The sequence below is a fragment of the Bidens hawaiensis genome, unplaced genomic scaffold (assembly GCF_021521415.1).
Source record: "Bidens hawaiensis isolate Kalapana, Puna unplaced genomic scaffold, B.hawaiensis_p1.1 tig00032813_1, whole genome shotgun sequence".
NCBI lineage: Eukaryota > Viridiplantae > Streptophyta > Magnoliopsida > Asterales > Asteraceae > Bidens > Bidens hawaiensis.
In genome coordinates, this window is record NW_027495607.1 from 101257 (window position 1) to 114001 (window position 12745).

General features: G+C 38.3%; 1 pseudogene across 1 annotated transcript; it reads left to right on the forward strand.

Annotated features, from left to right (window-relative positions):
* Window positions 1-6142: 6142 nt before the first annotated feature.
* LOC143584125 (uncharacterized) lies at window positions 6143-11238 on the forward strand (annotated as a pseudogene). Its single transcript, XR_013144301.1, has 4 exons — window positions 6143-7824; window positions 10031-10130; window positions 10230-10304; window positions 11097-11238. The product of XR_013144301.1 is annotated as an uncharacterized LOC143584125 (transcript).
* The last annotated feature ends 1507 nt before the right edge of the window (window positions 11239-12745 follow it).

A 12745-nucleotide genomic window follows, 5' to 3' on the forward strand; every position in this document is an offset into this window, starting at 1 on the left:
ATCCTCAGAAATCTTCAGAGATAAGGCTAAGTTTGTCAAGGCGTCTGCCCCAGCGTTTTCTTCCCTCGGTACCTGTGTAATACTAAATATTTCGAAGGATTTCGATAACTTCTTCACAACATCTAAATATTTCATTAGTTTCTCACCTTTAACAGCATACGAGCCATTAAAGTGGTTAGTTATCTATAAAGAATCTACATAAACTTGAAGATACCTGATCCTCATACTTTTGGCTAACTGCAAACCTGCGATTAGAGCCTCATACTCTGCTTCGTTGTTTGTTTCTTGGAATTCACAAGCTATGGACTGGGGTAATATGTCCTCCTGTGGCGATTTCAGTAGGATCCCCAATCCTGTTCCTCTCACGTTGGATGCTCCATCAGTGAAGAGTATCCAAGGATCCTTGGTCTTTTTTCCAGTTGTTGGACCTCCAATTCATCTTCTTTTTGTAGATCACAAGTGAAATCAGCCACAAAGTCCACTAGTGCTTGAGATTTGATTGATGTTCTTGGCTCGTATTGGATATCAAATGCACTTAATTTCACAACCCACTTGGCCATTCTACCTGATAATTCTGGTTTTCTAAGAACATTCTTCACAGGATAATTAGTTCTCAAAATAATAGGATGAGTTTCAAAATAATGTCTTAGCTTAGTAGAAGCCATAATGAGTGCAAGAATTAATTTTTCTAAATGAGAATACCTGGCTTCCGCATCTAGAAGACTTTTACTTACATAGTAAACGGGATGTTGTTTACCTTCATGATCCTTTACCAAAACGGCACTTACTGCATTTCCTGAGACAGCTAAATACAAATATAAGGATTCTCCATCCACGGGCTTCATCAGGGCTGGAGCTGAGGATAAGTAATCCTTCAAGGCTGTAAGCGCGTCCTCATGCTTTTCCATCCATTCAAACTTCTTATTCTTCCTAAGGATGTCATAGAAGTCCTTGCACTTCTCGGAGGACCTTGATATGAACCTATTGATAGCAGCTATTCTTCCCGTGAGCCTTTGTACATCCTTTGCGTTTGCAGGAGACTTCAAATTGAGTATGGCTTCAATCTGTTTGGGGCTTGCTTCAATTCCTCTTTTAGTTACCATATATCCCAGAAATTTTCCAGCTTTAACGCCAAAATGGCATTTTGACAGATTCAATTTCATGTTATAATGGTCTAGGATATTGAATGCTTCCTCGAGGTCTCTAAGGTGATCCTCAGCTTTCTTTGACTTCACCACCATATCGTCTATGTATACTTCCATAGTCTTACCCAACTGATCCTTGAACATCATGTTGACCAGTCTTTGGTATGTTTCCCCTGCATTTCTTAATCCAAACGGCATAGCAGTATAACAGTATATGCCGGTAGGAGTCATGAATGTTGTATCCTCCTGATCAGATGGTTCCATCTGAATTTGTTGAAATCCAGAGGAAGCATCCATAAAAGTAAGCATTTCATGTCCTGCCGTTGCATCCACCATGGAATCTATATGTGGTAATGGGAAAGGATCCTTGGTGCATGCCTTGTTTAAATCGGTAAAATCGACACACACCCTCCACTTTCCATTCTTTTTTGAAACAACGACAACATTAGCTAGCCATCGAGGATATTGAACCTCTCTGATCATACTGGCCTTAAGAAGTTTTTCAAATTCTTCTTGTATGATCTTGTTCCTCTCAGGAGCGAATTTCCTTCGCTTATGATGGACGGGTTTAACAGATAAATCAAGGGCGATTTTATGAGTGATTACCTCTTTTGAAATACCTGTCATGTCCGAGTGCTTGAAGGCAAAAGTAGATCTTCTTCACCCTAAGAAGGATATTATATCCTCCTCAATCTTACTGGGGATACTGGATCCTAGGAACACCTTTACTTCTGGATCCTCGGGGTCCAATGATACTTCTTTAAGGTCTTTTTCCCAAGCTTCCAGCACATCCCTAGGATGTTGCTGTAGTTGCTATGCTATAGTTTGCTTGGTTGTTGGCTTCATTGACGATGAATAATAGTTCCTAGCCTCTGCTTGGTCACCCACTATCTTTACAACTCCCCAAGGAGTAGGTAGCTTGATGCATTGGTGATAGGTTGAGGCTACAGCCTTCATTTCATGGAGCCAAGGCCTACCTAAAATAACATTGCAACAGGAAAGGTTATCTATAACACAAAATTTTTTGTATGAATTTAACCCTTCGATATAAATTGGGAGGTTGATGTCCCCCAATGTATTCTTGGTTTCACCACTGAAACCGACTAGCACCGATGTCCTATGAATGATTTCTGAATCCGGGATGTTCATCTTCTTGAGGACATCATGTTGGATAATGTTGACTGAGCTACCACCGTCAACTAGGATCCTGCGTACATAATGGTTAGAAATAAATAAAGTAATAATCAAACCATCATGATGAGGATCCTGAATGTTCAGCTTATCTTCCTCATCGAAGAATATTATTTTGTCTGTTGTTAAGGTGGTCGATACTACTGGTCGATCTCCATTATCCATCTTGATTTCTTTGGCAAGTCTTTTTGCTGCAGAGAAAGAAGTTCCACATATGTCTGAACCTCCGGAGATAAAATTGATCGTTTGCATACCCAGCTTGTCCTGATGAGGATCCTGAATCCTTGAATTGAAAAAGATTCTCTGATCAGTCACTCGAGTAGTGGGGATGAGTGGCCTTCTCTCATCGTCGAACTCGAATTCTTCTATGGGATTTTCTTTTCTAGCACAAGAATCTTGAAATAATTCGTAGTCTCTGGAGACAAAGTTGATCACATGAGCATCTGGTGGTGGTGGTGTTGCTTTCTGTGGAAGGTCGTCAGGATCCTGGATCTTGGATTTTTTCCTTCCCAAGAGTTCTTTAAAGTGACCTTTGCTCAAGAGGGAACCAATTTACCTCCTTAAGCCGATGCACTCGTCTGTGGCATTGTCAAAATCTTCGTGGAAGGCGCACCACTTAGACTTGTCCTTGTAGCCGACAGTATTCCCATTCATTCGGGGCCGCCTTGCCTTTTCTCCTAGATCCTTCATGGCACAGATGAGGCCATGAGTGTCCACAGAAAAACAATAGTCGGAGATGCAGGGATAGTCTTCATCGTCAACTTCTTCTTCAACTTCCCGTACGTTCTGATTGTTGAACTTGGCGTATGGCTTCGAATTGTTGTTCCTATTCCAGGATCCTTTATTCTTTTCGGGGGTTTCTTGTTTTGTTTGTCCCCCAAGACGATCCTGGATCCTTCTATCTTCTTCCAGTCGGATGTATCTCAATGCCCTGCTCCTGACTTCGTCTAATGTCCTGCATGGAGTCATCACCAAATCATCATAAAAGGGGGAGCTCTTCTGAATTCCCATCTTGAATGCTTCAACAGCAGTAGTCATGTCAAGATTCGGGATTTCCAGAGCTTCCTTACCGAACCTGGTAACGAAGTCCCTAAGGGATTCATCACTAGGTTGAATAACACGATATAAATCACTGGTTAACCTCTCAAATTTCCGACTACAGGAAAATTGATTGTTAAATAAGTTAACCAAGTGAGAGAAAGAAGTAATTGAAAAGGGAGGAAGACTTAGCAGCCATTTTAGTGCGGCTCCCGTTAGTGTGGATCCAAAGCCTTTGCATAGGCAAGCTTCTTTGAGTCTCTCCGGAATTGGATTGATCTCCATCCTTTCCCTGTATTGTGCCACATGTTCTTCAGGACCAGTGGTTCCGTCATAAGTCTTCATATTCGGAGTCTGGAACCGCTTCGTTATTTCAGCATCACAGATAGGTGGAGCAAATCTGGATAACTTGTGGCTTCCCTCAGGTATCTCGGGAATTGGTCGTATGACCCCGGGAACACTGGATATCATATCCTTGAGCTTTTGTAGCTCCTTGGCCATTGCTTGGTTAATACCTGCATCCTGCATGGAACCACGGTTAGCGTCTAAGGATAAAGGATCATACAAATTACCTCTTTATTGGGCGAAGGTTGGCATCTCAGATGAGTATCTGGGATAAGAAGAGTCTGCAATAGGAATAGAACCACCCGACGCGATAGTCTGCATGGGAATGAAATCTCCTTCATGGACTTCAGAGGATCTCAGATGTTGCATTTCTGAGGATCCTTGATTCTGAAAGAAGGATCCTTGAGGTTGGGAATTATAGGACCCTTGAATATATAACCCAGTGGATCCTTGTGGAATGACGGATGATCCCTGCTGGAATAACGAGGATCCTTGAGCCTGTTGACCCACGGACCCTTGTTGAAGGATGGGTGATCCTGACTGAAACAGTGAGGATCCTTGAGCTTGCTGACCCATGGATCCCTGTTGAAGGATGGATGATCCTGGCTGAAACAGTGAGAATCCTTGAGCCTGCCGACCCATGGACCCCTGTTGAAGGATGGATGATCCTGGCTGAAACAGTGAGGATCCTTGAGCCTGCTGACCCATAGACCCCTGTTGAAGGATGGATGATCCTGGCTGAAACAGTGAGGATCCTTGAGCCTACTGACCCATGGACCCTTGTTGAAGGATTGATGATCCTTGTGAAAGCTGAGCCATGGATCCTGGAGAGGTGAAATCCAGCATCCTGTGCATCAGGGGAGTGAGATCCACTGTTGGCCTCTTAGTCTTCTTGAGATCTTCTATCTTACGAAGGATCCTCTGGTTAGTCTTGTTCTGCTGCTCCATATATGCTTTAACCTGCGAAAACATAGATGAAACATCACTGTTAGTATTAACCACCGAGGCAACAGCAGCGGTTTTCGAGCTCTGGAAGACTGGTAGTTGCGTCTTGCTTCCAGCAGCAACAGTTCGTTGTGCTCCCGTGATTGGCGGAGGCATTGGTGGCAAGGTCCTTGATGAGAGAGAAACCGATGATGACATGGTTGATGATGCAGAGGTTGATTGGGAGGCCATTGATAGTGATATAGGTATGAAAAGATCGAAAATCGATAGGAGTAATATGGATTATAGCACCAATTGCCCCACGGTGGGCGCCAAATTGTTTTGGACAAAAATCTGCTAAGGTTCGAGTATCCAAATCTGTTAAGTGAGGTAAGGTGCTAACTCGATAATGACAAGTGTGTAATCGTAATATTGGTGAACACAAAGGTTTGATCACGAGGGAAAAAACCCTTAACCAAGAGAGTCTTACTTCGGTCAAAACTTATCAAGGTAATCTTTGGTCGGATCTCTTCAATCAAGGATTAATTAAGTAATTGTTGGTTGAATCTTTTCGGTCAAGGATCAACAAGGTAACCTTTGGTCGATGAGTATGTGATTATCGTGATCTCCGGCACAAAAAACCCCCGGACGGTGAAAACTATCACCGTCGTTTATATTAGATAAAAAGGGTGTTACAATCGTTGTGGAGTAAATGATCGAGATTACAAAGTAAGCTAGTGAATAGAGAGAATTCTTGTTTCTGCTTTATTGTGTGATAATACATGTGTTTCCTACTCGATCATAGCTCAATTAAATAAGAAAATATCACTAACAATATTCCCTAACTATCCGGAAGTCTTCCACTAGCCGCTCCACGACCTTTGACCACGTGCCAATAGTCGTCCAGTAGCGAGTTAAGTGAGAGAACGAGTCTTGTAACCGTTGTTGATATTTAAACATCCATCTTCACATGAGTTCGTCCATTAACAGCTACATTGAACTAGGATCCTGGATCCATGCTCCAGCTAGAGAATGCTCTGTGAGGATAATTGATACAAGTACGTCTTAAAGTTGCCACACATGTCTAACATATCACCATATTAAACGCAATCATTAGTAAATAAGTAATACCGATGATCGTCGATTCTTTATATCCTGATACATATTTCAAGGATAAACTATCTATAAGACAGTCAAGGATAAAGGATCCTCAGTATAAAATTCATGGCCTAACAGGTATTGACCTCAAATTGCATACCATACGGGTAGGGTCGGTTCCGGTTTCGAGTATAGAATACCCGGGTATAAAAAAAACCGATTCAAGACACGGGTTTTTTGTGCACATCTATTCAACATTACCCATAAGCCCGGTTTGAGCCCAACAAAAGCACATTTGGGCTCCACCAGCCCAATCCAAACCCCACTTCCATTTCCGAACTTAACCAATCAAGCCAGTTCCGATGGTCGCCTGAGCTCGGCCGACCTGCACTACACAGCCGATGACGCCCACAATAATAATGATAATAATAATAATAATAACCTTCCAAACTTGCCATTGACCATTTCTCATCGGTGATGGTTGATTCAATCCCCATTTAACATCATAATATCACATCAACAACAATGCGATTAACGTTCTTCAACCATCCCCCAATCACCATTTCCAACTTCCCCAGGTACTCTTCATTCCCAAAACCCAATACCCAGATCGAAACTGTTGTCTCTGTCTCTCTTTGGTTCGTTAAAATCCTATGCACACTACATGTTCGACGAAATGCCTCAATGAAGAAACCTCATGTTTTCGATTACTTTCGCAAGAATTTAAATCCCCAAACTGCTTTTTATGTTATTTACCATATGGATACCAATTTGAATGACCCCAATTTGGCTTTCGGGTTTTTACGGTATACTAAAAACATGTTGAATCTTGTTCACTCTCTTGAGATGTATGGGTTTTTGTTAAGGTCCTTTTGTCGAACGGGTGTTCTTGATTTAGCCGAATCCGTACTTGATTTGATGAGGGCTGATGGGTTGGTTCCGGACAGTCAGCTATTAGGGTTTGTGATTGCGTCATTTGTGAATGCCGGTAGATTTGAAGTGGCAAAAGAGTTGATTGTAAATCATGCGAAAAACGATGTAGAGAAGAAGGGGATCATTAGTTGTTTTGTGGTTAACAAATTTTTGAGCTCGTTAGTGAAGAATAATCAAGTGGATGAAGCCGTTGATTTGTTTGAAAACGTTATTTTACGATCTAAGTTATATCATTCTGATGCTTATACTTTAACATAGTCATCTCGGGTTTGTGCAAGATTAATAATGTCGATAAAGCACACGCGCTATTAAACAAAGTGCGTTCACCAGACGTTGTTACGTTTACTTCAGTTATATCAGGGTACTGCAAGCTTGGTAAAATGGACGATGCGTTAGTCTTGTTTTATTACATAATGGATCATGGAATTAAGCCTAACACCATTACATTTAATGTCATAATCGATGGTTTTGCGAAGACCGGGAATATGGGTTCGTTGGTAAACATATATGAGAAAATGGTTAGTTTTAATTGTACTCCGGATGTTATCACGTTCACATCAATTATTGATGGTTATTGTCGAGCGGGAAACGTGCAAGGAGCGTTAAAGATTTGGGATGAGATGGGTAGAAGCAATTTGCATCCGAACATATACACGTATAACATTCTAATTCATGGTTTATGTAACGAAAATAGATTAAACGAGGCGCGTGATGTTTTAAGACAGTTGGGGAAACGGGATGGTATCATTTGTAAAGCGTTTGTTTACAACCCTGTGATTGATGGTTTTTGTAAAGCGGGTGATGTGGACGAGGCAAATATTATTGTAAAACAAATGGAGGAAAAAAGATGCAAACTTGATAAGATAACATTTACTATTTTAATTATTGGGCATTGTATGAAAGGACGAATGTTGGAAGCAATAAGTCTTTTTGACAAGATGATAATAGTTGGTTGTGTTCCTGATTCTGTTACTGTGAATTCGTTGGTGTCGCGTCTTATAAAAGCTGGGATGGCCAAAGAAGCATTTGAAATAAGGAAATCTGCATGGGCGTGCGGGTCCCACAAACGGATGTATCATATAGTAAAAGAGTTGATATCCCTGTGGCTGTGTAAATATGTGGCATGCAGAAGAGCGGGGGCTTACATCAGGTGCGTGTGTTATATGTATACATGATGCATTATTTATTTGGTTGTCATTTGTTAGTTGTTAAATCTAGCAGCAGTGTCAGAAATCCATAACATTTTAGAAGCAGTGACTTGATTTTGATAAGTTATTATTTTTTTTATTATTTATTTGTTTATTTATTTATATTTTTGTAAATTAGCATAAGTTGACATTTTGTTCGCCTTAAATTGTTTGCATTAGACCATACTTGTGTATGTATCTGACAGTATTCTGTATACATGATTAAAGTACTCAACTAAACTTATAATATATACGTGTGTGTGTGTGATAGGGTTTGATATGCTATAGATTAAATTTTGAGAAGATAATAGGGATAAAAAGGAAGAATGATTGTATTAATGAAAACGTAAAGAACGATTACAAGAGATTCCAGGGCCTAGCCCTCTCTCACTGCATATGCAGGAGCCATGGTACTATTAGCTATTAACACCTATTTATAGAAATATAAGTTGCACTTGACCCCCTCCCAAAATAGACAAACGACATTTAATCTAGAACTAGAGCATGATTCCTATCAGTGTGTGTGTTTGTGTGTAATATGTTTAAATCTTGGCATTAGACAATCAGCTTAGGTATTTGACAGTATACTCTATACATGATTAAAGTATCCAACTAAACTTATAATATATATATGTGTGTGTGCGTGTAATATGTTTAAATCTTGACATTAGACAATTAGCTTAGCTGCTTAGGTATCTGACAGTATACTGTATACATGATTAAAGTATCCAACTAAACTTAATATATGTATTCATGCATAAGATGTTTAAATCTATACATTAGACAGTAGTTATCTTAAGTTATCTGCATGGCCAACCTGAAGAATTCTTGAGATCTTGACCCTTACATGCTCTGTGAATTAATGATATCGTTTTTGCTTTTTATTTATTTTGTTTTATTTCATGGAGGAGATTCCTGTGTGTACATTGGATATTTCTGTTACTACGCATTTCAAGAATCATAAAAACTTTTCTTATCATCTTTATTTCTGTTAATGATTTTGGCTTGCTATGCGATTTGCATTTATCCAAAGTTTTGTTTTGCCCTTTTAAGGGGTGTAAACTAGCCGATCCTGAGCTCAGCTCGTTTCAATCTCTGTTTATAAAGTTCGAGTTCAGCTCGATTCGTTTATTATTTATTAGTGTATTTATTTACATTTATAGTATTTTTTTGTATGTATTTTTAATCATAATTTTTACACATAGTATAATGTAAATCATTTAGTTATTTTTATCATAATTTTATACATAATAATCATTTTAATGTAGATATATATTAAATAAAAATTATATAAGTAATAGGCTGTCGAGCCAGCTCGAGCTTGATAAGCGATGTCGAGCCTGGGCTCGTATATTAAAAAAGCTTATTTTTGTCTCAAGGCGCTTGAACAGCAAGGCCCCTAAATAAGCAAGGCTTATAGCATACAAATACTATTTTAAGGGGTTTTATACATGTTTTAAGCTTCTTTAGGGCTAGTTTAGGCTATTTTTCGATCTTGCTGATCTTTTTAGGGTGGGCAAGGCCGGCTCAATGTCCTCGGAGGCCTATAACTAACTAAAATGTGGAGGCCTTTTTCTTTTCTTTTCTTTATGCGTATAGTGCTAGAGAGTATACAAGAATTATAGAATATGGATGATATGCAGTGATAATGGATATGAAGCAATCTTCCTTAACTTGTGGTCCATCAACGAGTTACTAATTCTAAAAGTTCTCTACTTTTAAAATCTCATAATACATAACTCCTATTTAAGATGGAGACCCTATAAAATGGAGGCCTAAAGCCTTGGCCTCATTTAGCTTATCCACGAGATGGCCTGAGGGTGGGTTATTTTATTTTCATTTTTGAAGGAAAATAATGAATCATATGGTTACGTATGTCGAAGAAAAGGGTATTGTTAGCAGCACCGAGAGATCAAGGCTTACTGTTTTATTCGGTTTGGGTTAAATACATGCAATAGACATAGCAAAAAAACTAACTAACTTTTTAATTATATTCCAGTTTTAAAATTACATAGCTTATATCATTGCAGTTTTGAATAAATGGTTAAAATGTTATATGCACATAATACATATGCGTAGGCCAAATTTCAACCTGTTTGACTTATTTCTTTTATGGCATTATTTTTCGGTATCATCCGTTATTAATGAATAAAAGTGTTTATGTAGCAGGAATTTCGCCGAACGTTCTACATTAGCGATATCAGAGAACCTGTCGAGTACTCTGAAGCGACGCACAGAATTTTAAGGATGCCGTGTCATCAAATTACTAGTGAGTCCAATTATTTTCTAGAAGTGCAATATAAAAATGAATATATATTATCGTTTAATGTTTTGAATTTGGAGGGTAACTTTGTAAGTGCTTTTGTAGTGAGGAAGAGAAGCTGAAGAAGCTTGGTGACCGAATGAATGATTGCCACCATTGCAACTTTCTGTTTAAGTGCAGGTATTCTTCTACCACACACACACACACACACACACACATACACATACACACACGTGTGGGTATCTCTGTGTGTGTGTGTGTGTGTGTGTGTGTGTATTTTACACACACACACAAACAGTTTGAATCACCTGATGTTTATATATTGTTTGATGCAATGATTATAGGATTATGATTTTAGCTACTGTTTAAATCACCTGTTGTTTACTGTTTTATACATATTTCTGTTTCTGATTTTATACCTAATTTACATAACAACTAACAAGTGAAAGTATAGACGGATATAATGATTTTGTATTTGTTGTTACCTTAGTTTAAAATGCGCGATGTGCTTTGATGCGTTTTGATCCAAAAAGTCGATGTGTGGTGCGCTTTGATGCGTTTTTATCAACAAATACTAATTTATTATAGATAGTACTTCAACTTGTGAACTTTTAACACTGAAAAATAAGAGACTAAAATAGTAAAATAAATAAATTAAAAAGAAAATCTATGTACCAACAACGAAATGTTATGGGCAACCAAAACAAGTCTTTTAACTCTCTCTATACAAGTACTCTACGCATAAGGTAGAAGTAACCTATGCGCATCAGACAACATCGCGCATTATGCAATCTCTTCATCGCATCATGCACATTAATATTGATTTATATCTAATTTTATAATTTATAAGTGTGATTTTTATGTTTAGTTGTGTTATAAGTACATTTATAAGTGTATATTTAACAATATAAATTGTTATGTTAAATAATTCTTTCTAGTATTGTAATTAATTTTTGGTTATGTATAATCTAGGATTGATGGTGGGATAGCCTCTCGAAAGACAAGATTTATTGTGATGGCAGAGGCACATAACTTCGATAAGTCGCTTTTGGGCGCATAGCTTTGATAAAGTCGATTTTGAACAATCTACCAACCAGTCTATTATCTATCTTTTATCCATCATTGAAGCTGATTAATAACTAGAAAGTATATAAGATTAGTGAAGCAATGAAGGTAGCAGGAAGAAATTACCATTTTTAAGATGGGACCCAAGGCTGCTGGTATCTCTACATTACTTGATCATCAACATCAATTTTGGTTATTTTTTTGTATATAAATTCAAGTTAGTTTTTTTATTTTTTTATTTTTTTATTTTTAAAGTAATACAAAAATAGAGAGTAAGATGAAGATGGGTTTTACTCTGCTATCAAAATTGGTGGGGTTCTGTGTTTTATAGGCTTGAAAGTGAAACTTTATAATTTTTAGGTAAGATATTATATGAAAGTGACTTTAGTATTTTTATTTTTTTAAGTAATAGAGAAAGCGGAAGTTTTTACGATGGGTTGAACTTGAACCTGGCTATCAAAATTTGTGGGTCTCCATGTTTTCTTGGTTTAATATATTTTTGTTCACTTATATACCCTCAAATATTAAATTTATTATTCGATCAAGATATGAGTATGTAAATATCGCTTTTTGAATCTTATTTCTTTGCACTTAAGCTATGTGGGTGGCGTGGTCCGGCCTGGCAACGAACCAAGTGTGAAACATCGTGTCTGCATGGTGTGTTCCATACGTGTAGTCTAACGGCGTGTTTTTTTTTAAATTAGAATTTAAACTTTTATATATACCGTAACATTTTTTACTAAAATCACCCAATTCTTCCAACAGTAACCCAAACAAAACACGCTTCCAACATTTTGAAGACAAAAAGAACCCAAACGGCCTCAGACCCAACTAGGCATGTTCAAAACGGTTTGGGACTAGGAACCGGAACCGGTTCCTAACCGGTTCTTATATTCAAAACCCCCTTTTAAACCGGTTCCAGGCTCGAACCGGTTAGGGAACCGAACCGGTTCTCCCACCCTCAGACCCCTAACCAATCTAACCGGTTCTTACCGGTTCCTAACCCGGTTCCTGTACAACCGGTTACAGTGTAAAAATATTTTTTTTTTTTTCGTTTTTCGTTTGCGATTTGGATTCTAAACTACGATTCGTATTTGTATAACATGAAAAATAAAAAAAACAATTAACATAAAAATAAACAATTAACTGATGAAGAAAAGACAACTACTGAAGATGTTTGCCACTGAAGACAACTACTGAAGGTTGCCACTGAAGACAACTACTGAAGGTTGCCACTGATGACAAGTTGACAACTACTGAAGGTTGCCACTGATGATAACTACTAAAGGTTGCCACTGATGACAACTACTGAAGGTTGCCACTGATCACAACTACTGAAGACTGCCACTGATGAGGAATACTCATCAGTGGGAAAGCTGCCACTGATGAGGAATACTCATCAGTGGGAACAGTCATCAGTTGAATCAGTGGGAAAGCTGCCACTGATGACAACTACTGAAGGTTGCCACTGATGAGGAATACTCATCAGTGGGAACATTCATCAGTTGCAGAGTTTGTTGTCACTGATGCAAAATATGAATCAGTGACACATCAGT